Source organism: Dermochelys coriacea, chromosome 5, assembly GCF_009764565.3.
Source record: "Dermochelys coriacea isolate rDerCor1 chromosome 5, rDerCor1.pri.v4, whole genome shotgun sequence".
Taxonomy (NCBI): Eukaryota; Metazoa; Chordata; order Testudines; family Dermochelyidae; genus Dermochelys; species Dermochelys coriacea.
In genome coordinates, this window is record NC_050072.1 from 61,391,678 (window position 1) to 61,414,837 (window position 23,160).

Sequence of the window (23,160 nt, forward strand, 5' to 3'; positions counted from 1 at the left end):
AAATAAAAATGTATTGAATAGGAATAGGGAATTAAAAAGTAGGAGAGAGTAGATTCTGGCAGCCCTGTTGCATTGCCATGCTGATGATTTGAATTTAGAATTGAATTGTGCTCTGCAAGAGAGAGGAGATCAGGCACATCACAATGTTGACAGCTGACACATACTTTTAAAGGGAAATTGCTAACTGTATTACTCTTAGAAACCAAAACACAGTGCAGCATTATGTTGACTGTTTGGAGGAAGCTATGAGCTGGGAAAGTACACTTAATCAGAGAAGAAAATTTCTCAAATATTAGCTACTTTCTTTTCTATGAATTAGATGTTCAATTAAAAGGTCATCCTTCCTTGACAGTATTTGAGGGTAGCTACAAAGCTCATCTGTAGGCTTCTTCAGTGCAAGAATTGAACTTTTAGTTTCTTTCAAAAACTACATAATGCTACACACAACTGGAAAAAACTGTTATTGAATTAGTTACATAAAATGCATCTCAGCATCTGCATATGCTGTAACAAATCATTTTAAAAGGCTGGTGGGAGCAGTGGATATGTAATTCAGAGAAAGTTAAATTAGGAATTTTTTCTTGCTCTGTCCTATACACCTACCAGTTCTTCACTAAATATTAGGTGTCCCAACTGATTCCATAGTCTCTTCTCCTTATGTTTTGGATGAGGACAAAAGCATAAAGAACTTTTTTTTTCTTTTAGGATTTATTAAACCTCAAGTTAATTTAAGGGTAAACTCTGGACATGTACCAGGAAAAAAAATTTTCCTGATGAAAAATGAAGTTCAACTGACCGAACTTCAGAAATCCAGGAGAGCTGACTGTATTTTAAAGAATCCTTATTGAGGTTGCAGGAACAAATCATCCCGATGTGTAGAAAGAATAATAAATATGGCAGGTGACCAGCTTGGCTTAACAGTGAAAACCTTGCTGATCTTAAATACAAAAAAGAAGCTTACAAGAAGTGGAAGCTTGGACAAATGACCAGATATGAGTATAAAAATATTGCGCAGGCATGCAGGAGTGAAATCAGGAAGGCCAAGCTGCAACTAATATGGAATGTTAAGAGTAACAAGAAGGGTTTCGACAGGTATGTTAGCAACAAGAAGGTGGTCAGGGAAAGCGTGGGCCCCGTACTGAACAGGGGAGGCAACCTAGTGACAGAGGATGTGGAAAAAGCTAATGTATTCAACACTTTTTTTGTCTCTGGCTTCACGAACAAGGTCAGCTCCCAAGACTACTGCACTGGGCAGCACAATATGGGGAGTAGGTGACCAGCGCCCTGTGGAGAAAGAACTGGTTCAGAACTATTGAGAAAAGCTGGATGAGCACAGGTCCATGGGGCCAGATGCACTGCATCCAAGGGTGCTAAAGGAGTTGGCGGATGTGATTGCAGAGACATTATCTTTGAAAACTCATGGCGATCGGGGGAGGACCCCTGTGACTGGAAAAAGGCTAATGTAGTGCCCATCTTTTAAAAAGGAATGAGGAGGATCCGGGGAACCACAGGCCAGGCAGCCTCACCTCAGTCCCTGGAAAAATCATGGAGCAGGTCCTCAAGGAATCAATTTTGAAGCACTTAGAGGAGAGGAAAGTGATCAGGAACACTCAACATGGATTCACCAAGGTCAAGTCATGCCTGACTAACCTAATTGCCTTCTATGATGAGATAATTGGCTCTGTGGATGAGGGGAAAGCAGTAGACGTGTTATTCCTTGACTTTAGCAAAGCTTTTGATACGGCCTCCCACTGTATTCTTGCCAGCAAGTTAAAGAAGTATGAGCTGTATGAATGGACGATAAGGTGGTGTGACAAAGCTCTGTCCTTGCCCCGCGTTTCCTGGCGGATTTCACTAGCTTCAGAGGCTCACTGTGACCCTCCACGTAACCCTTCTTTCTCTAGAGACAAGGGTCATAGTCTACTGAGCCATTTTCATCATAAGCCAGCAAGGGAGGTGAGGAGAAGTTATCCTTCCTTGCACAGTCTCTGTTGTCTCCCAGTCTCAATGATTAATCAGGGGGCAAAGGTTGGGGGGGAGCCGGGGCCCACCCTCTACTCCATGCTCCAGCCCAGGCACCCTAATAGTATCAGCTATGGTAGCTGACCTTTTAGAAACATGACATGTATAATTCCCTGGGCTACTTCCCCCACAACAGCCCTCACTTCCTCAAGCTCCACTTCACCCTTACCTCAGGGCCTCCTTCCTTGTGCCTGATATGGTGTGTACTACTCAGCCTCTCCAACAGCGCAACATCTTCCCACAGCTCCTGACATGCACAACCATCTGACTGACTGTCCCAATCAACATAGCATTCTCCCTGCCTTCTGGAAAGTTCTTAATTGGCCCCAGGTGTCTTAATTGACCTGGAGCAGCTTCCATTTAACTTAACCTGGTACCATTTGTACCATTAAATCATTTGTTTAGCCTGGAGCTAATATATCTATCTCCCACTACTTTTCTATAGCAATCTCGCCTTGCCCCGTCACAGTGGATAGAAAACTGGCTAGATCATCGGGCTCAACGGGTAGTGATCAATGGCTCCATGTCTAGTTGGCAGGGGCGGCTCTACCAGTTTTGCTGCCCCAAGCAATCACCACCGAATTGCTGCCGCCGCATTGCCTCCACACCCGGAAGAGCAGCAGACCGGCTGCCCAAGAGCCGCCGAGGCGGGAAGAGCGGCGGAGCTGCCGCCGAATTGCCACTGCGGGACATGGACTGCCACCCCATTCTGAATGCTGCCCCTGGCACATGCTTGGAAAGCTGGTGCCTGGAGCTGGCCCTGTTAGTTGGCAGCCGGCATGAAGCGGAGTGCCCCAAGGGTCGGTCCTGGGGCCGGTTTTGTTCAATATCTTTATTAATGATCTGGAGGGTGGCGTGGATTGCACCCTCAGCAAGTTTGCAGATGACACTAAACTGGGAGGAGTGGTAGATAAGATGGAGGGTAGGGATAGGATACAGAGGGACCTAGACAAATTAGAGGATTGGGCCAAAAGAAATCTGATGAGGTTCAACAAACACAAGTGCACTTAAGACAGAAGAATGCCATGCACTACTACAGTCTAGGGACCAAGTGGATAGGCAGCAGTTCTGCAGAAAAGGACCTAGGGGTTCCAGTGGACAAAAAGCTGGATACGAGTCAACAATGTGCCCTTGTTGCCAAAAAGGCTAATGACATTTGAGGCTGTATAAGTAGGAGCATTGCCAGCAGATCAAGGGATGTAATCATTCCTCTCTATTTGGCATTAGTGAGGCCTCATCTGGAGTACTGTGTCCAGTTTTGGGCCCCACACTACAAGAAGGATGTGGAAAAATTGGAAAGCGTCCAGTGGAGGGCAACAAAAATGATTAGGCTGGAGCACATGATTTATGAGGAGAGGCTGAGGGAACTGGGATTATTTAGTCTGCAGACGAGAAGAATGAGGGGGGATTTGATAGCTACTTTCAACTACCTGAAAGGAGGTTCCAAAGAGGATGGATCTAGTCTGTTCTCAATGGTACCAGATGAGAGAACAAGGAGTAATAGTCTCAAGTTGCAGTGGGGTAGGTTTAGGTTGCATATTAGGAAAAACTTTTTCACTAGGAGGATGGTGAAGGACTGGAATGGGTTACCTAGGGAGATGGTGAAATCTCCTTCCTTAGAGGTTTTAAAGATCAGGCTTGACAAAGCCCTGGCTGGGATGATTTAGCTGGGGAGTAGTCCTGCTTTGAGCAGGGGGTTGGACTAGATGACCTCCTGAAGTCCCTTTCAATCCTGATATTCTCTGACTCTATAACTCTTTGCACCAGACACTGTGGGAAGACAAGACACCAGGAACATGATTTAACTAGGCCACAACTTTATTAACACATTTGGAAACTATCCAGCAACAATTCATCCAGTGCAGGTCACCCTTCTTTTGTAATCCATGCCATCTGATGGAGGGCTGCCATCAGCCTCCCCCACTCCTCAGTAAACCTGGTCCCAGCATCATTATTGGAATCTATTGTCTTTTCCTCATATGAAAGTTATGGAGGGGTTGTCTCCTCAATGTATTGGACATTAAGAACCCCAACCCCAGCCCCAAATTCTTTAGGAAATGCCTTCTCCTCATCCATTTCCAGTTTATCAGTGAACTAGACGCCATACTGAACCATTACCTGCACTGGGCACCTGCCACTAGGAGGCACCAGAAATTTGCTTGGCTTCCTCCCCACCATGCCTGCTGGATTCCCAGATTGTTAACACTTCATTCCCTAGTAGCCGCCAGATTAACCTCCATTCCCCACTGGAGAGATGTACAACCTCTTCTTTGAATAACTCAAGTACTGAATATGCATTTTCATGATGGGTAATCATCAATTTTTCCTGCTCACATAATTTAACCACCAGTCAATTTAATTCTCACCTGCCCTTGCCCACCCACTCCCCACATTAGATCCTCCACTGCAGAAGCTCAGGCCAGTTCATGATTACCCCCAGGAAAAGGACTTAGTTCCACTCCTAATATCTTTGTCCTAATCCTTATCTGTACTCCTTTACTAAATCCCCAAATAGTTTCCTACAAGGTACACAATGATCCATTCACATGGCCCCTTCCTGGTCAATGAATATAAGAGTGGAAGCTGCTGATCCCAGAGTCTGCCCCTCCAGCTAGACCAGTTTAGAGCTGCCTCATTACTGAGGCCCAGCTTTGAATTTCCAGAGAGAACTGGCCACCTACCTGTGGGGACCAAGTGCACAATACTTCGCCTCCACAACTAGATACCTATTCCTGTGACCCATTATCTTGATCTTGAAGGAAGAGAAAAAAAAAGGAAGAGTATAGTACATTTAGACCACTGAATAATCATCCCAGAAGGGAACGTCTATACATCTGTATGCATTTGGATGCCCCCACTGATACCTGAAACAACTGTGAAACTTTGAAAAGTTTCCAAGTAGCAGCTGTGTTAGTCTGTATTCACAAAAAAGAAAAGCAGTACATGTGGCACCTTAGAGACTAACAAATTTATTTGAGCATAAGCTTTCGTGAGCTACAGCTCACTTCATCGGATGCATTTGGTGGAAAATACAGTGGGGAGATTTATATACACACACAGAGAACATGAAACAATGGGTTTTATAATACACACTGTAGGAGAGTGATCACTTAAGATGAGCTATTACAAGCAGGAAGGAGGAGGGGAAAGAAGGAAAATCTTTTGTGGTGATAATCAAGGTGGGCCATTTCCAGCAGTTAAGAACGTCTGAGAAACAGTAGGGGATGGGGTAGGGGGAGAAATAACATAGGGAAATAGTTTTACTTTATGTAATGACCCATCCACTCCCAGTCTGTATTCAAGCCTAAATTAATTGTATCCAGTTTGCAAATTAATTCCAATTCAGCAGTCTCTCGTTGGAGTCTGTTTTTGAAGTTTTTTTGTTGAAGGATAGCCACTCTTTAGGTCTGTAATCATGTGACCGGAGAGACTGAAGTGTTCTCCGACTGGTTTTTGAATGTTATAATTCTTGACGTCTTTGTGTCCATTTATTCTTTTACATAGAGACTGTCCAGTTTGACCAATGTACATGGCAGAGGGGCATTGCTGGCTCATGATGGCATATATCACATTGGTAGATGCGCAGGTGAACAAGCCTCTGATAATGTGGCTGCTGTGATTAGGCCCTATGATGATGTCCCCGAATAGATATGTGGACACAGTTGGCAACGGGCTTTGTTGCAAGGATAGGTTCCTGGGTTAGTGGTTCTGTTGTGTGGTGTGTGGTTGCTGGTGAGTATTTGCTTCAGGTTGGGGGGCTGTCTGTAAGCAAGGACTGGCCTGTTTCCCAAGATCTGTGAGAGTGATGGGTCGTCCTTCAGGATAGGTTGTAGATCCTTGATGATGCGTTGGAGAGGTTTTAGTTGGGGGCTGAAGGTGATGGCTAGTGGCGTTCTGTTGTTTTCTTTGTTGGGCCTGTCCTGTAGTAGGTGACTTCTGGGTACTCTTCTGGCCCTGTCAATCTGTTTCTTCACTTCAGCAGGTGGGTACTGTAGTTGTAAGAATGCATGATAGAGACCTTGTAGGTGTTTGTCTCTGTCTGAGGGGTTGGGGCAAATGCGGTTATATCAAGGAGCTTGGCTGTAGACAATGGATCATGTGGATGAAAGCTAGAGGCATGTAGGTAGGAATAGCGGTCAGTAGGTTTCCGATATAGGATGCTGTTTACGTGACCATCGCTTATTAGCACCGTAGTGTCCAGAAGTGGATCTCTTGTGTGGACTGGTCCAGGCTGAGGTTGATGGTGGGATGGAAATTGTTGAAATCATGGTGGAATTCCTCAAGGGCTTCTTTTCCATGAGTCCAGATATGAAGATGTCATCAGTGTAGCGTAAATAGAGTAGGGGCATTAGGGGACGAGAGCTGAGGAAGCGTTGTTCTAAGTCAGCCATAAAAATGTTGGCATACTGTGGGGCCCTGCGGGTACCCATTGCAATGCCACTGAATTGAAGGTATACATTGTCCCCAAATGTGAAATAGTTATGGGTGAGGACAAAGTCACAAAGTTCAGCCACCAGGTTAGCCGTGACATTATCGGGGATACTGTTCCTGACAGCTTGTAGTCCATCTTTGTGCGGAATGTTGGTGTAGAGGGCTTCTACATCCATAGTGGCTAGGATGGTGTTTTTAGGAAGATCACCAATGGACTGTAGTTTCTTCAGGAAGTCAGTGGTGTCTCGAAGATAGCTGGGAGTGCTGGTAGCATAGGGCCTGAGGAGGGAGTCTACATAGCCAGACAATCCTGCTGACAAGGTGCCAATGCCTGAGATGATGGGGCATCCAGGATTTCCAGGTTTATGGATCTTGGGTAGCAGATAGAATACCCCAGGTCGGGGTTCCAGGGGTGCGTCTGTGCGGATTTGTTCTTGTGCTTTTTCAGGGAGTTTCTTGAGCAAGTGCTGTAGTTTCTTTTGGTAACCCTCAGTGGGATCAGAGGGTAATGGCTTGTAGAAAGTGGTGTTGGAGAGCTGCCTAGTAGCCTCTTGTTCATATTCTGACCTATTCATGATGACGACAGCACCTCCTTTGTCAGCCTTTTTGATTATGATGTCAGAGTTGTTTCTGAGGCTGTGGATGGCATTGTGTTCTGCATGGCCGAGGTAATGGGGCAAGTGATGCTGCTTTTCCACAATTTCAGCCCATGCACGTCGGCGGAAGCACTCTATGTAGAAGTCCAGGCTGCTGTTTCGACCTTCAGGAGGAGTCCACCCAGAATCCTTCTTTTTGTAGTGTTGGTAGAAAGGTCCCTGTGGGTTAATATGTTGGTTAGAGGTGTGTTGGAAATATTCCTTGAGTCGGAGACGTTGAAAATAGGATTCTAGGTCACCACAGAACTGTATCATGTTCTTGGGGGTGGAGTGGCAAAAGGAGAGGCCCCGAGATAGGACAGATTCTTCTGCTGGGCTAAGAGTATAGTTGGACAGATTAACAATATTGCTGGGTGGATTAAGGGAACCACTGTTGTGGTCCCTTGTGGCATGTAGTAGTTTCGAGAGTTTAGTATCCTTTTTCTTTTGTAGAGAAGCAAAGTGTGTCTTGTAAATGGCTTGTCTAGTTTTTGTAAAGTCCAGCCACGAGGAAGTTTGTGTGGAAGGTTGGTTCTTTATGAGAGTATCCAGTTTTGAGAGCTCACTCTTAATCTTTCCCTGTTTGCTATAGAGGATGTTGATCAGGTGGTTCTGCAGTTTCTTTGAAAGTGTGTGGCACAAGCTATCAGCATAGTCTGTGTGACATCCCTTAATTGGTTTTCTGACCATGTGAGATCTCTCCTTCTCATTGCAGCTCTTTAAACCCCAAATCCCTATCCAAATCCACCGTTGCCGACCCCTTAATAATCCTTACTGAGACGAACCCCCCATAGCCTAACTAAAACCCACTACCAAGGTTCTGGTAACCCAGTATCTTAACACAAAGCATGTTGCTCAAGCAATCCAAAATGCAATATGATGCCAACCTTCAGTGTACCCATGATGCCATCAATTGTACTACCCAACATAAAAATAGGTCAGATTTTCTGAGAGCTCTCTCCTGTCCTCAAATGGAGTTGAATAAATTCCTCAAGAGTCCCAACATACACCTGAATGTTCTAGCTGCTTTGCAATGAACCAAGGTTCTAGAGACCTAGCTGCACCTGAATGAAAAATAAGAGTTACATCATCGTTCTTTCCAATCACTTATTAACTTTCTCATATTAAGGCACTGGCTCAAGTCATAGTCCTCAGGTTCTTTTGGGGTACCTGCTTCAAAAGAGAAGTTCACAAATCTGCTATCATGAAAGACCCTGAAACTATTTTTTCCCTACATAAATCTCATCTCTTACTATGAGATATAAGCCCTCCAAGGACTTTGAAGTCTGGAATCATTCTAAGACATCTATCTCTATACAGGTTTCAGAGTAGCAGCTATGTTAGTCTGTATTCGCAAAAAGAAAAGGAGTACTTGTGGCACCTTAGAGACTAACAAATTTGATTAATTCACGAAAGTTTATGCTCAAATACATTTGTTAATCTCTAAGGTGCCACAAGTACTCCTTTTCTTTTTATCTCTATACAATATATGCTATATTTAGTCAGGCTGAACATAGTTTCCTCCCTATGCTCTCCCTTGTCATGGTAATCCCACAGGAGTGCCCAGGGTATCTTGAGCTCAATGACAGATTAAGCCAGTTCTCTGTTCCTATCCCTAGATGGAGAGCATCTGACAGACTCCCACTGATGGAGTGTAACCTCCCCTGGGAGTCTGGACCAAACGTGCTCCACCATTGCCAAAATGTTTTATTTTATTTTTAACCTCCATGTTTGTATTTGCATGAATTCCAACAACATTTGCCCTCAGTGAAGGTTGTCTAGTTGGGAACAAAGGATGACATTTAAATAGCTGAAGTCATCCATTCTAACTACATATAAAGATAACGCACGCGCACACGCACACGCACAGACCATTCATTATAAATAACTAAGGTTGCCAAGTCAAGCACTTAAAAGTTAGGAAATGGCAGAATTAAGATTGCCATTGAGCCCCTTGTGTATGTTCAATATGATCTGGTCTTTAATTACACGAAAACACTTTTGTTTTTTAAAAACCTTCAGTGCACAGGATGGACTTGTTCTCAGGAATGAATTGGGATTGTGTAGTGAAGGAATGGGTTTGTTTAGGACCGCTGCTTCATTTGTTGCAGATGATGAATGGTGTGTAGCAAATGAGGCTAGAGATTGCAGAAAGGAAAAGGATGCTCTCATGGTTAAGAAAAATGAATACTGCTCTGGTGAATTGGATTCTATTCCTGCCTCTGCCACAGAGTTCCTGTGTGATGCTAGGTAAATCACTTAAACTAAACCTTTCATGGGTGGTCACTAATTGTGTACTCCTCATTTTCTGGGTTCCCCTCTCGATACCCTGGAGTCTGATTTGCAGAGGGCCTGAGCACTCTCAGCTACAACTGAAGTCAATGGGATCTGTGGTTTGAACATATAAAGTGCTATGTAATCTTAGGTATTCTGAAAAATACCTGAACATAAAAGTACTATCAAAAAGAAAAGGAGTACTTGTGGCACCTTAGAGACTAACAAATTTATTAGAGCATAAGCTTTCGTGAGCTACAGCTCACTTCATCGGATGCATTTTCGCATCCGATGAAGTGAGCTGTAGCTCACGAAAGCTTATGCTCTAATAAATTTGTTAGTCTCTAAGGTGCCACAAGTACTCCTTTTCTTTTTGAGAATACAGACTAACACGGCTGCTACTCTGAAACCTATAAAAGTACTATGTAATTAGGTATTTTGAAAAAAAATCACATCCTAAGTGTCTCTAACTGGACACTCAAAATTAGTAGATATTTTTTCCCTTAATCTCTCTGTGACTCAGTTCTTCCGCTGTAACATGGGGATAATAAACCCATTCATCTTACGTGTTATAAAAATAAATTAATTGTTTGTAAAGCACTCAGACACTATAATATCCATAGAAAACCCTATGAAGAAATTAATAATTCTGTCTTCAGAGCAGGATCTGAATAGTGTGTAGTAAATAAGGCAAGCGACCACACAATGAACAATTAAAAAACAAAATATTGAATAGCTGCTCATTAAGTGAGCATCATCCATCCTGTTTACTAAATGAAGCAGGAGCATGTAGCTAAAGACTGTATCATAATACAGATGCACAATAGGGCTGAATCAAAGTTAAAAAGACATATTTACTTCTGTCACTTCCTAACTTTTGAGTGCTTGACTTTGCAATCTTAATAGTATTGTTTTAACATAGTTTGTGTGTGTGTGTAATTTCTTAGATTAATAAAAAAAACTGAAAAACCAAAAATTCCATTAAGTGACATTGTAGTGATGATTCCCACTTGGTTCATCAGCAGGGTTGGAACCTTTAGCTCCACTGTAACAGGTAGCAGTTGTATGTTGTCATCTCTTGTGGACCAGCACTGTGGGGGGCAGGAAGGGAGGGAATGAGACACTTTTCCAGGACGTTCCACAAATATTTGTTGACAGCAGAGAAACACTGAGATTCAGGAATCTTGAGTTCCATTCCAAGCTCTGGAGTCGACGGTGCTTTGGTGGCAACAGTCTCTTCTACTAGTTAGTCACAGACCTGACCCATTCTGCTCACCCCTTCCAACCTGTTCCAGTCCTGCCTCTTGGCAAATTTGGCAAAGTGAAAGCAACTGAAAACAATTCATAATGGGAAGTGCTGGGTAACTTTAATAATAGGCAGTGATACCAGCCCCATCTATAGTCAGCCTGGTCGCACTTAATTCCCTTACACACTGGAACCATCAATCCAATTTCTTCCAAATAGGCCCATGCCAGAGCCCTAACTGTACTGTGGACCCAACAGACTTATCTGTTATATTCTGACATTGCTGAGTCTTCCTCTGAATCTCTGTCCAACAGCATGCCTGCACATCTTCAATGGGAACCATGCCCACTTTTCCAGATCCAAATTAGTCCGTTAGCTTCCATACCCTCCTTTTCTGTCTTTGCTCCTATCTTCCTTTCACAATAATTAGATTTTATATATATTCATCCCTTTAAATATGATCTCTATTGGCTTAGAGAAGAAGGTGCACTATAATAGAAGCACTTCTATTAAAGCCTGCTTCACCAAAAGTCCCTGGAAAAATCTTAGAGCAGGTCCTCAAGGAATCAATTCTAAAGTACTTAGAGGAGAGGAAAGTGATCAGGAACAGTCAGCATGGATTCACCAAGGGCAAGTCATGCCTGACTAATCTTATTGGCTTCTATGACTAGCTAACTGGCTCTGTGGATGAGGGGAAAGCAGTGGACGTGTTGTTCCTTGATTTTAGCAAAGCTTTTGACATGGTTTCCCACAGTATCCTTGCCAGTAAGTTAAAGAATTATGGGCTGGATGAATGGACGATAAAGTGGATAGAAAGCTGGCTAGATTGTCGGGCTCAATGGCTAGTGATCAATGGCTCCATGTCTAGTTGGCAGCCGGTATCAACTGGAGTGCCCCAATGGTCGGTCCTCGGCCGGTTTTGTTCAATATCTTCATTAATGATCTGGAGGATGGCGTGGATTGCACCCTCAGCAAGTTTGCAGATGACACTTACCTGGGAGGAGAGGTAGATACACTGGAGGGTAGGGATAGCATACAGAGGGACCTAGACAAATTAGAGGTTTGGGCCAAAAGAAATCTGATGAGGTTCAACAAGGACAAGTGCAGAGACCTGCACTTAGGATGGAAGAATCCTGTGCACCGCTACAGACTAGGGACCGAATTGCTAGGCAGCAGTTCTGCAGAAAAGGACCTAGGGGTTCCAGTGGAAGAGAAACTGGATATGAGTCAACAGTGTGCTGCTGTTGCCAAGAAGTCCAATGGCATTTTGGGATGTATAAGTAGGGGCATTGCCAGCAGATTGAGGGACGTGATCGTTCCCCTCTATTCGACATTGATGAGGCCTTATCTGTAGTACTGTGTCCAGTTTTGGGCCCCATTCTACAAGAAGGATGTGGAAAAAATTGGAAAATATCCAATGGAGGGCAACAAAAATTATTAGGGGACTGGAACACATGACTTATGAGGAGAGGCTGAGGGAACTGGGATTGTTTAGTCTGCTGAAGAAAAGAATGAGGGGGGATTTGATAGCTGCTTTCAACTACCTGAAAGGGGGTTCCAAAGAGGATGGATCTAGTCTGTTCTCAGTGGTAGCGGATGACAGAACAAGGAGTAATGGTCTCAAATTGCAGTGGGGGCGGGGGAGAGGTTTAGGTTGGATATTAGGAAAAAAATTTTCATTCGGAGAGTGGTGAAACACTGGAATGCGTTATCTAGGGAAGTGGTGGAATCTCCTTCCTTAGAGGTTTTTAAGGTCAGGCTTGACAAAGCTCTGGCTGGGATGATTTAGTTGGGGATTGGTCCTGCTTTGAGCAGGGGGTTGGACTAGATGACTTCCTGAGGTCCCTTCCAACCCTGATATTCTATGATTCTATGAAAGACTGGGACTGTTAATTGCAGTGGCTTCCACCACACTACATGCCTCCCACTCACTCTCAATGCAGTGGAAGCCATCTGAGTGGCCTTGAGTTAGATTTAAAGATGTTTGATCTGTAACATTATGCCTGCGGGAAGGACCAATGCTCCATTGGCTGCTGCCATTACTCCAATCTTGAACCTATGCAAGTCATGAATTGGTGTAAGGCCCAGATTTTATGACAGCGGATTACTTTGCCTACCCCTAATGTTTGCGCACTAGGATCCAGGAAATCCACAAATCCATTTTAGCAACACAACTACCAGAAGAATATGGAGCCTGTGGTGCTAACTCCTAAACAATCCAGGGGGAAAGAAAACCGCTTCAACATCTGATCATTGTTTAGAGGAGATCTTGAACCCCTGTCAAAGGGAAACTTCCAAGTTCCATCCCTTATCCCCCACCACAGATAAATGATTTCAGCCCCTAGGGAACTTCCTGCCTTTCCCCCCCACTTTTCTTTCCTGCCATAGTCCTGTGGGGGCAAGAGCTCAGCCAGCATATCAACCATGCTGCCCCTTCAGGACCCACTCATCCATCCTGGGACCAACAAGAAACATCCCCAACTTCCATCCTCCTCTATTACCTCCACAGGGGAAAAGCTCTGGCTCCTATTGCGTGCAAATGGCCCGGCCCAGCCCTGGGCCACTACTTTGGCATGACTGCTGCCACACATTCTTTCTGCTGCTGCAATCCTGAGGGTGATTTCCACCCAGTCCTTCCTGGGACCCAGGGACTCTTGCTGCCAACTAACAGAGGATTACACAGGGATCTCCTGGGTCAGATATATGCATAATAGTTCACCAGAGGGGAGCATGTGAGGTCTACCAAGAGCCAGTATCCCACTGATCATAATAATTATGACAAGACATTTGGAGAATCATAGAATATTAGGGTTGGAAGCAGTGATGAGCTGCCAAAATCTTAACAACCGGTTCCCTATAAAAAGTTCTGATTTAAGGGATGTGCCCTTTTGTATCAACAGCGTTACCATATGTCCATATTTTCCTGGGAGGAATTTTTAAAATTTAAAAATTCCTCCCGGACTGCCATTTAAGAACCAAAAAGCCTGACTGTCCGGGAAAATACGGATGTATGTTAAACCTGCCTAAAGTTCTTTTTTAAAAAAAGATGGGCCTGAACTAGAGATGAGCTCTGTTTCACATGTGTGGGTCCCCTCCACTCCCTGGGATATGCTAGGGTGACCAGATGTCCCGATTTTATAGGAACAGTCCCAATTTTGGGGTCTTTTTCTTATATAGGCTCCTATTACCCCCAATCCTTGGCCTGATTTTGCTGTCTGGTCACCCTAGGGTATGCACATGTGTGGGTCCCAGCTGCTCCCTGCCCCTCTCATTGAAGCAGGTATGCAGGGTTACTGCCCTGGGAACTGCAGGGCACCAGTGAACATGGGGCCAGCTGCAGACAGGGGCGTGGGGCTGGAGGCAGGGGGTGCAGGGCTGGCTGTGGGCAGGGCAGGGGGTGTGGAGCTGGCTGGGGACAGGAGGATGCGGGGTTGACTGGAGCAAGGGGGGCTGGCTGCGGGCAGGGCAGGGGGTGCAGTAGGGGCTGGCTGCAGGCAGGGGGTGCAGGGCAGGCTGGAGACAGGGCTGCAGACCGGGCAGGGTCTGGCTGCGGGCCGGGCAGGGGGTGCAGGGGTGGCTGGAGACGGGCTGGCTGCAGGCAGGGGGTACTGCAGGGGCTGACTGGAGGTAGGCCCTGGCTGCAGACAGGGCAGGGGGGTGCAGGGCTGGCTGCGGACAGGGGAGGGGGTGCGTGTGGCAGGGGTTGGCTGGATACAGGGCAGGGGTGCAGCAGGGGCTGGCTGCAGACAGGGTAGGGGGTGGCTGGAGATGGGTTGGCTGCGGGCGGGGGTGCTGTGGGTGGCTGTAGGCAGGGCAGGGGCGGCTGGAGAGGGGAGCTGGCTGCAGGCAGGGGGTGCGGGGGCGGCTGGAGGAAGGGCAGGGGGTGCAGCAGGGGCTAGCTGTAGGCAGGGGTGGCTGGAGACGGGCTGGCTGCAGGCAGGGGGTGCGGGAATGGCTGCGGGCAGGGCAGTGGGTGGTTGGAGGTAGGGCAGAGGGTGCGGCAGGTGCTGGCTGTGGGCAGGGCAGGGGTGGCTGGAGATGGGGGCTGGCTGCAGGCAGGGGGTGCGAGGGTGGCCAGATGCAGGGCAGGGGGAGCGGCAGGAGCTGGCTGCAGGAGGGGGTGCTGGGGGTGCAGCAGGGGCTGGTGCGGGCAGGGGGTGCTGAGGGTGCGGCAGGGGCTGGCTGCAGGCAGGGGGTGCTGGGGGTGGCTGGAGACAGGGCAGGAGGTGGCTGGAGACAGGGGCTGGCTGTGGGCAGGGCAGGGGATAGCTGGAGACAGGGGCTGGCTGCAGGCAGGGACTGGCTGCGGGCAGGGCAGGGGATAGCTGGAGACAGGGGCTGGCTGCAGGCAGGAGGTGCGGGGGTGGCTGGAGGCAGGGACTGGCTGCGGGCAGGGTGGTGGGTACTCACCGGGAGAGCAGCAGGACGCAGCCCAGGCCCAGCAGAGCAACCGGGGACGCACCAGGCAGTATCGAGAGCCCCAGGGCAAGGGGAGCAGCAGCAGCAACAGCGCTCGTGCCCAGGGCCAGGCGGCAGCCCACATGGCTCCCGCAGCACAGCGCCCCCGGCGGCCGGAGGAGGAATTACATCACTTCCCGGCCGGAACCCATCAAAGCCTCAGCGCCCCCTGCAGGGAAGCAGGTTAACAACCGGTTCTAAAACTGGTTCAAAATTTATGAAGCAGTTCATGCTAACCGGTCAGAACCGGCTCCAGTTCACCACTGGTTGGAAGAGACTTCAGGAGGTCATCTAGTCCAACCCCGGGCTCAAAGCAGGACCAATCCCCAACTAAATCATTCCAGCCAGGGCTTTGTCAAGCCTGACCTTAAAAACCTCTAAGGATGGAGAGTCTACCATCTCCCTAGGTAACCCATTCCAGTGCTTCACCACCCTCCTAGTGAAATAGTGTTTCCTAATATCCAACCTAGACCTCCCCCACTGCATCTTGAGACCATTGCTCCTTGTTCAGTCATCTGCCATCACTGAAAACAGCTGAGCTCCATTCTCTTTGGAACCTCCCCATCAAGTAGTTGAAGGCTGCTATCAAATCTCCCCTCACTCTTCTCTTCTGTAGACTAAATAACCCCAGTTCCTTCAGCCTCTCCTCGTAAGTCATGTGCCCAGCCCCCTAATAATTTTCGTTGCCCTCCACTGGACTCTCTCCAATTTGTCCACATCCCTTCTATAGTGGGGGGACCAAAACTGGATGCAATACTCCAGGTGTGGCTTTACCAGTGCCGAGTAGAGGGGAGTAATCACTTTCCTTGATCTGCTGGCAATGATCCTACTAATTCAGCCCAATATGCTGCTGCTGACTCATATCCAACTTCTTGTCCACTATAATCCCCAGGTCCTTTTCTGCAGAACTGCTGCTTAGCCAGTTGGTCCCCAGACTTCTTAAGTGCAGGACTCTGCATTTGTCCTTGTTGAACCTCATCAGATTTCTTTTGGCTCAATCCTCCAATTTGTCTAGGTCACTCTGGACCCTATCCCTACCCTCCAGCATAACTACCTCTCATCGCAGCTTAGTGTCATCTGCGAACTTGCTCAGGGTGCAATTAATCCCATCATCCAGATCATTAATAAAGATGTTGATCAAAACTAGCCCCAGGACTGACCCACCCCTGGGACACACCAGTCGGTCCAAAACGGGTGAAGTAAAACTTGTCACCTGAGTCACCACAAGCCTCAGGGCTAACTCAATCAGCACATAGAACCATGAACACCTGCCTAGTGTCTAGGCCAGGTGCAGGCCTGACGAAGACAAAGAACTCCAAGATAAGCCTCTGAAGACGGGACCTCCTGGGATAAGAGACAACGGTCTGTACCAGCAACAAAAACAACAAAGAGAGGGGACAAGATTTTATCTTTCATTAAAGAGGCAAGCTGACAGCATGACTTGTCTCATGAATGATGGATGACAGCAAAACCCGGCTGTAAAACGCTGAAAGGACTTAGGGTAAGTATTGTTCTATAAGACTTGAAAGTATCAGGTAAATAAGTCTAGGTTCTAGAATGTATGTTATGATATTATTTTACATGTAACCATTTGTTTCCAAAAACTACTACCTGCTATCATTTGAATCTCTGTACTTTGTTAAATAAACTTTTACTTGTTTTCACAAAAAACGTATCTAAGTATTGTTTATTAACATGAGAGGTGATCTGAGGTAAAACCGGTAAGCTGGGGAGTACTGTTTCTTTGGAAGAACTGGTTCTGTGAATGCTGTGAGTGTCCAGTGGAACAGGGGCTGGACACTCCACGAGGTTGGAGTGTGCCTACTGCTAAGCTGTAGAGAAACAGTGGAGCCTGCATAGGCCTAAAGAGGAATGCTTGTGTTGCCAGTGGAGTAGGGGAGCTGACCCCCATCAGGGACGGACAAGGCTTCTTCATGCTAAGGGCAGGTAGTAGCAAGTTGTTTCACAACCTTGGATACCTCCAGGAAGCATTTCAGATCCCATTTCTAACCCTGAGGCTCATGGGGACCCTCCACCTTGCAGTGCACAGTGGGGTGCCCTGGATATAAACAACCACAGCAGGCTTTTCTGCTGCCTGCCACCTTAAAGTAACTCCACCTCCCTCACCAGGTGCAGAAGGAAAGGCTCCTGTGCAGAAGGAAAGGCTTACACTCTCTCCCCTTGTGTGCGAGGCAGCCAACAGGCTTATGTTGCACTCTTCTATCCAACCCATCAGCCACAGTATCACCTTCTGACCTCCTCAAAGTGAGGGGAGGTAATCCTTAAAGAGGCCATGCTTCTTCTTTCTCTGCTGCCCCAGATAAAGCCTATCCATGACCTCTGAGGCTAGGGGTGGAGGGTTGGAAGGAGTGCAGCATTGTTCCAAAACTAGTATAGCTGCTCAGGGACCTAATTTTCAGCAGTGCTGTGCACTCACAGTTCTTACTGAAGTCATGGCTTTCAGCAACTTTGATAATCAGATTTATGCTAACCCTTCACACACACACACAACCTTGAAATTATCTTTTGCTAGAAACACTCTTCATTTGTTGGTATCCATAACAACACTAAAATGGTCCATTCTCTGCTTTGGAAACATTACTCTTTCCAAAATCAATAAGACATGGTATTTCTGGCCAATACTCCTTGCTTCATCTGCTTGCTGGCCAAGTCTTCCCAACTGACTGTGATAAATAAGTTATATACACATGCTAAATATATTTTAGAACATAGAGTTGCTACTATTACAAGAGTTTTTAATGAGAAGTTTCAGGGAGTTGATAGCCCAATAGGGCAGGTTGGTACTGGTAGTGACTCGGAACTCTTATGGCAAAGATAAATGAAAGCATGAAGATACAATATACATCTGTAAGATCTGTCGGTGACAGGAAATATCCTTCAAATTGATGTGAGGACAGACAAACATCTCCATGATAAATGTCTTCTAGCATCTTACAGACAGCACTTGAAAAAAAAAATTACCCACTATACACTAACCTCAGGACTAAAACGTACTAACCATGTACAAAAATTACAATTTAGTACAATTCTGGGCACTAACACCACATTTCCCGGCAGTCCCAGTAACAAAATGAAAACAATTTCCATAATTATAACATACTGTTAGTGATTTTTTTTACTTTTAAAAAAATATAACATGGTAATACTCTGCCTTTGTTATACTTTCTTTACCTTCCTGATTTTACTTTCACACTCCTCCCTTTTTTTCTTTTTGATCACAGCATATGGTATATATTTTCCTGCATTGCTTTCAGCATAATTTTATTTTCTCTTCCCTTCCATAACCTTATACTGCTTCATCTTTCTTTCCTTTCATCCAAGGCAACCACAGACGTAGTGAACAGTAGGAAAGGCAAGTAGTAGATGGGGAAACATATTGCCCCAGTTGTTGCATCACATGTGAAATTACTTTCTAAAGTTCTGTGGGATAGGGTTCACATTTATCTATCATGTGGCATCAAACATGGTGTTAGGGGCTGTTTAATAAAAACATAGCTTTCTGCACTGTAATGTTTGTCCTTTGTGAAGAAAAATAAATAGCGAAAGGATAACTGCTTCATTGGAAGTTAAAATAAAAATATACATTTGTTTTAATATGTGGTCACAATTATAGAACTATCACTATGCACATGCACCAATTCACTTGCAAGTGCTGAGAGAAGGCTAGTGCATAACAGAAATAAAGAATTTAAATAAATAAATAAATAAATAAATAAAATGAATTGATATATTAGGTGAAAAATGCCCTGTGGAAAGGATAGGAAGAGTAATTTGAACAAGGAAAGAGGTTGCTGACCAGCTCATGAAGGACATTCTACATAGGGAAGAAAATATTAGAAGGCTGTGAGGGAAGCAGAACAATTAAGCATTCCAGGCTGGTATCACTGGTTTAGGTCAGAGGGAGAGAAAGGGAACATGATAGGAAAGTTGCGTCAGACAGACAGGGAGGGGCAGGGTAATGCACAGTCCTGAAGGCAAGGACAAGAAGCTTGAACTTGATTCAGTGGTGAAAAGGGACCTAGTGGAGGGATTCAAAATCTTTGTCTATGCTAAAAAATAAATAAAAATAAAATATACATGCATACCATGCCATCCTTACTTCTGCACTGCTGCTAGCAGCAGCTCTGCCTTCAGAGCTGGGCTCCTGGCCAGCAATCGCTGTTCTCTAGCTCTGGAGGTAGTGCCGTCACCAGCAGCAGTGCAGAAATAAGGGTAGCAGTACCACAACCCCCCCACAAGTAACCTTGTGACTCCCCCCCGCCCCGCTTTTTGGATCAGGACCCCTACAATTACAACACCATTAAATTTCTGATTTAAATAGCCAAAATGATAAAATTTATGATTTTCAAAATCCTATGACCGTAAAATTGACCAAAATGGACTTTGGTAGGGCCCTAATCATGGCAGATTCTTCATCACTGACAATTTATGAAACAAAATTAGATGTTTTCCCAAACGATACGCTATAGGAATTATTTTGGGCAAGTTCTATGGCTTGTGTTATATGGTGGGGGGAGGGGGGTCAGACTAGATTATCACAGTGGTCCCTTCTGGCTTTAGAATCTATGAACCTATGGAGTATTGATTTAGCAGTACCAAATGACAGCACATGTTGTCTATAGTGGGTTTGTTATGAAGAGCAGACAACCTAATGAGGTCAGATTGATCTAAGAGGATGATTTTAGAAGGGTTTTTTATAAGAACTGACAGGAGACCAGGTGGGTGTGGAGATCAGAGAAGATGAGATTTCAGAAGTCACAATGGAAGGGGATTAGGATGTAGACAAAAGTTTTAGTTGTCTGAGCTGAAAGCAAAGGAAGCATCTTTGAAATACTATGGAGAAAGACGCTTCAGGCTGTTAATACAAAGTTGTAATTAAGAATTAAAATCAACAAGGTTCAGAAAATAGTACTAAGTGTTGTGAGAACTATTCTACCACATTGCCATATGTGTATCTAAGCATGAAACCTACTGCTACACAGAGCAGTACAAATGTCTACATTTGTGGAAAATGAATTAATTGTTAGGTGAACTATAACTTTTGCATGTACTGGCTTCTGTGCATTTAACTGTTTAGCTGTAACATTTCTATTTTCTCTTTTGGCACTATAAGTTAACATGACACCATAGTGAAGGATGCCACATGTTATATTCACTGTATATTTTGGGGAAGCGCTGGTTTCATAGTTAAGGAAACCTTATGAAATGGCCTTAAAATGAGACAAACTTATTTTTTTCCTGTACATGCAGGTGGTCTTTCTGTGTGAAATTTTATACAATGTTAAATAAATCAAAATGTACAAACTATGAAGCTTCTGACTGATTTCCTTTTATAAATTTTTAACAGGAAGTTTTTGACATTGGGCTATGACTGAAATTTGTCTGTGGCAGTCCAACATGTATTTAGTTGAATTATATCTGTTAAAAAAAATTGCTCATCTACAAAAACACTGGTAGAAAGGGTAATCATCAGTAAATCTTGTGCACTAGATAAGGTTTTTTAATATAAATATATGTAGGATAAAATATTTCCCCATCATATGCATAAAATATTCTCCATTGGATAATTTTTTTTCCTTTCAGTAATTACACTTTTCTGTGAGATTATATTTTACAAGACAGAATGTTTTATGCATGTACTGTACCACTATCACAACTATCACACACCACTTATTCATTATAGGCAGAGCTGCTAGCACCTCTAGTTAAGGTCTTTTCAGTTGCTTATGACTGCTGAAGTTTTAACTGCTTGAGCTGAAATGTAAATACCACATGTTTGACTCAGTCTAAATTTTTGGGGGGGAAACGTCACTTAAAATGGTTCAGTTGTTTCTGATAAACAGTTAGGAAAAATACACTGTCCCTTTTGGGGGGTTATTTTTGTTTTGTTTTTACAACTGTTCTGTTGCCAAGCTAGTTCCTCCATGCAATGGAGCAGGCACTTGAAATCTGGCTGGCCGGGGGGGTGAGGAAATTTGCCCAAAATTTGTCTAAGTTATAAGCCTCCAAAAAAATTCAATGCTTAGTAGATACTAATTAGAGTTTGGCAGCTAAATTATATATAAATTCTGACTGTAGTGAGCTCCATCCCCTCGCAGCTTCTACATGACTACCAGAGTCTGCATGGCTAACGTGTATAGCAACTGAACATGCTCCATCCTGGGACTGCATGGACGGAGCAGGATTTTTCCTAAAATTGCTCCTCCCAATAGCAGGGGTGACCCTGGGGTGCTGAGCATAGGAACTGAGAACAGGGATTGTCTATCTTGAGCACTTAGTGCTCGCACCAAGGAAGCATGGAGGAGGAGAAGCAGGAGGAGGAGGAGGAATCAGCCATACTGGAATACAGAGGAGTGAGACATGATGAGGGGGACTGACAATTGCAGAAGCCAGGGAGGGACAGGAACAGCAGGGAGGGGGCAAGAGCCAGGGAATGCGGTGATGGTGGATGGGAGCAGAGGGTGACAGATGCTGGGGGAACATGTGTAGAATCAAATGGAAGGGGGGGCAGGAGACAGAAGAAGTCAGATAGGAGCACAGGGGGACTGAGACAAGCTAGGTGCACTGGGGCAGAAGAGTCTAGAACTATTTGAGTACATTCCCTTACAGAACTTGGAACTGAACCCAGCGTTTCTGAGTTAACATTCCTTGGCTGTCAACAAATATCTGTGAAACCCAACGCCGAAGTGCGTCTCTCATCCCCCCTGTAGAGACTTGTGCACCCAGAGAATAACAGTATTGTTATTGTTATTCTACTATTGTTATCAGTTACTCCATTATGTCAAGGGAAAGAGGTCTCTACTGTGGACTTAAAGGTTCCATCCCTACAGATGACCCAAGTTGGGGGTCAACATGGTTCCACATTAATTTGTTTTTTTTTTCCATTTTATTTTAAAAAAATAAAATCATAAATTACATAACACACATTAAAATAACATTAAGATGGCACAGTCAAGTACTCAAGAGTTAGAAATGCTGTTAAGGCTCCTTTGTGCATATGCATTCTCACAATCTTGAATCACATGCTGTTTTTTCCACAGAACGCTTGCTTCATTCTGTTAATGGGGGCAGTTATTTAATATTTCCTTTTATATTCCACATTCAACGTGTCCCCCCCCCCAGACTTTCAGTATTGCATCCCACCCAAAACCTGCACTGAATACAAAATGATTTATTTCCTCATGGGCATTTCAGTGATGTTTTCACTACAGTACCAATGTGCTTCAAAAACAATGAATTTATCTTCACAATACCTGTGGAAGATTATTATCCCCCATTTGATAGCTGAAGAACTGAGACAAGAAGAGGCATTGTCAAGACCCCACTAATTCTGGGTGCCCAACTTGGGACACCTCAGGCCTGATTTTTCAGAATATTTAGCATTTTATACGTTCAAAGCACTGATCCACTTGACTTAAGCGGCAGTTGTGAGTGCTTAGCACTTCTACAAATCTGGCCCCAGATTGCTCACATTGGACACGCAGAAAATAAGGAATAATTAGTGGCCAGTGGTTAGTAATAATTAGTGGCCAGTTTGATTGAAAGTGACTTATGCAGCATCACATAGGAACTTTATGAGAGGAAGGGACAGAATCTAATTTCCCAAGGTGTCATTCAACTTTTTTAACCAGGAGACCATTCTTTAGTCTTCCTGCAGTCCCATATGTTTCATTCATTACACACCTTCCAACTTGTGCAACAAATGAAGTAGGAGTCCTCCAGACAACAGCCTCATTCACTACACAACCCTCGTTCATCCCCACAGCACAATCCATCACACACACTGAATAAGGCAGGGGTCTTATAGTAGGTGATCATGTAATTAAAGACTGTATCATAATGCATACACAAAAGGAGGCCACATTAAAGTTCTATAGGCAACCTCAATTCCGCTGTTTCCTAACTTTTAGAGTTCTTGACATTTCAACCTTATCTTATAATGAAGGTTTTTAAAATATAATTTTATACAAGTTATACACCATTATCGTAGCTGCACAAATGTGCTGATAGATAACTGATGATTGTTTGGGATATCATTAAGGTTTTTCAACAAATTAGATTTAGACTAACAAA

The 23,160-nt window shown here is 44.8% G+C and overlaps 1 protein-coding gene across 8 annotated transcripts in view; it reads right to left on the reverse strand.

Annotated features, from left to right (window-relative positions):
- KIAA0825 (KIAA0825 ortholog) overlaps nt 1–23,160 on the reverse strand; it is a 423,444-nt gene that overhangs the window by 385,965 nt on the left and 14,319 nt on the right. Inside the window, exon 1 of one of the 8 annotated variants that reach the window (XM_043514583.1) lies at nt 4,704–4,722. The exons of the other annotated variants lie outside the window; for them this stretch is intronic. The gene's annotated coding sequence lies outside the window, so the exon portion shown is untranslated. Of the gene's footprint in view, nt 1–4,703; nt 4,723–23,160 lie in introns of those variants that run through there. 8 annotated transcript variants of the gene reach the window in all.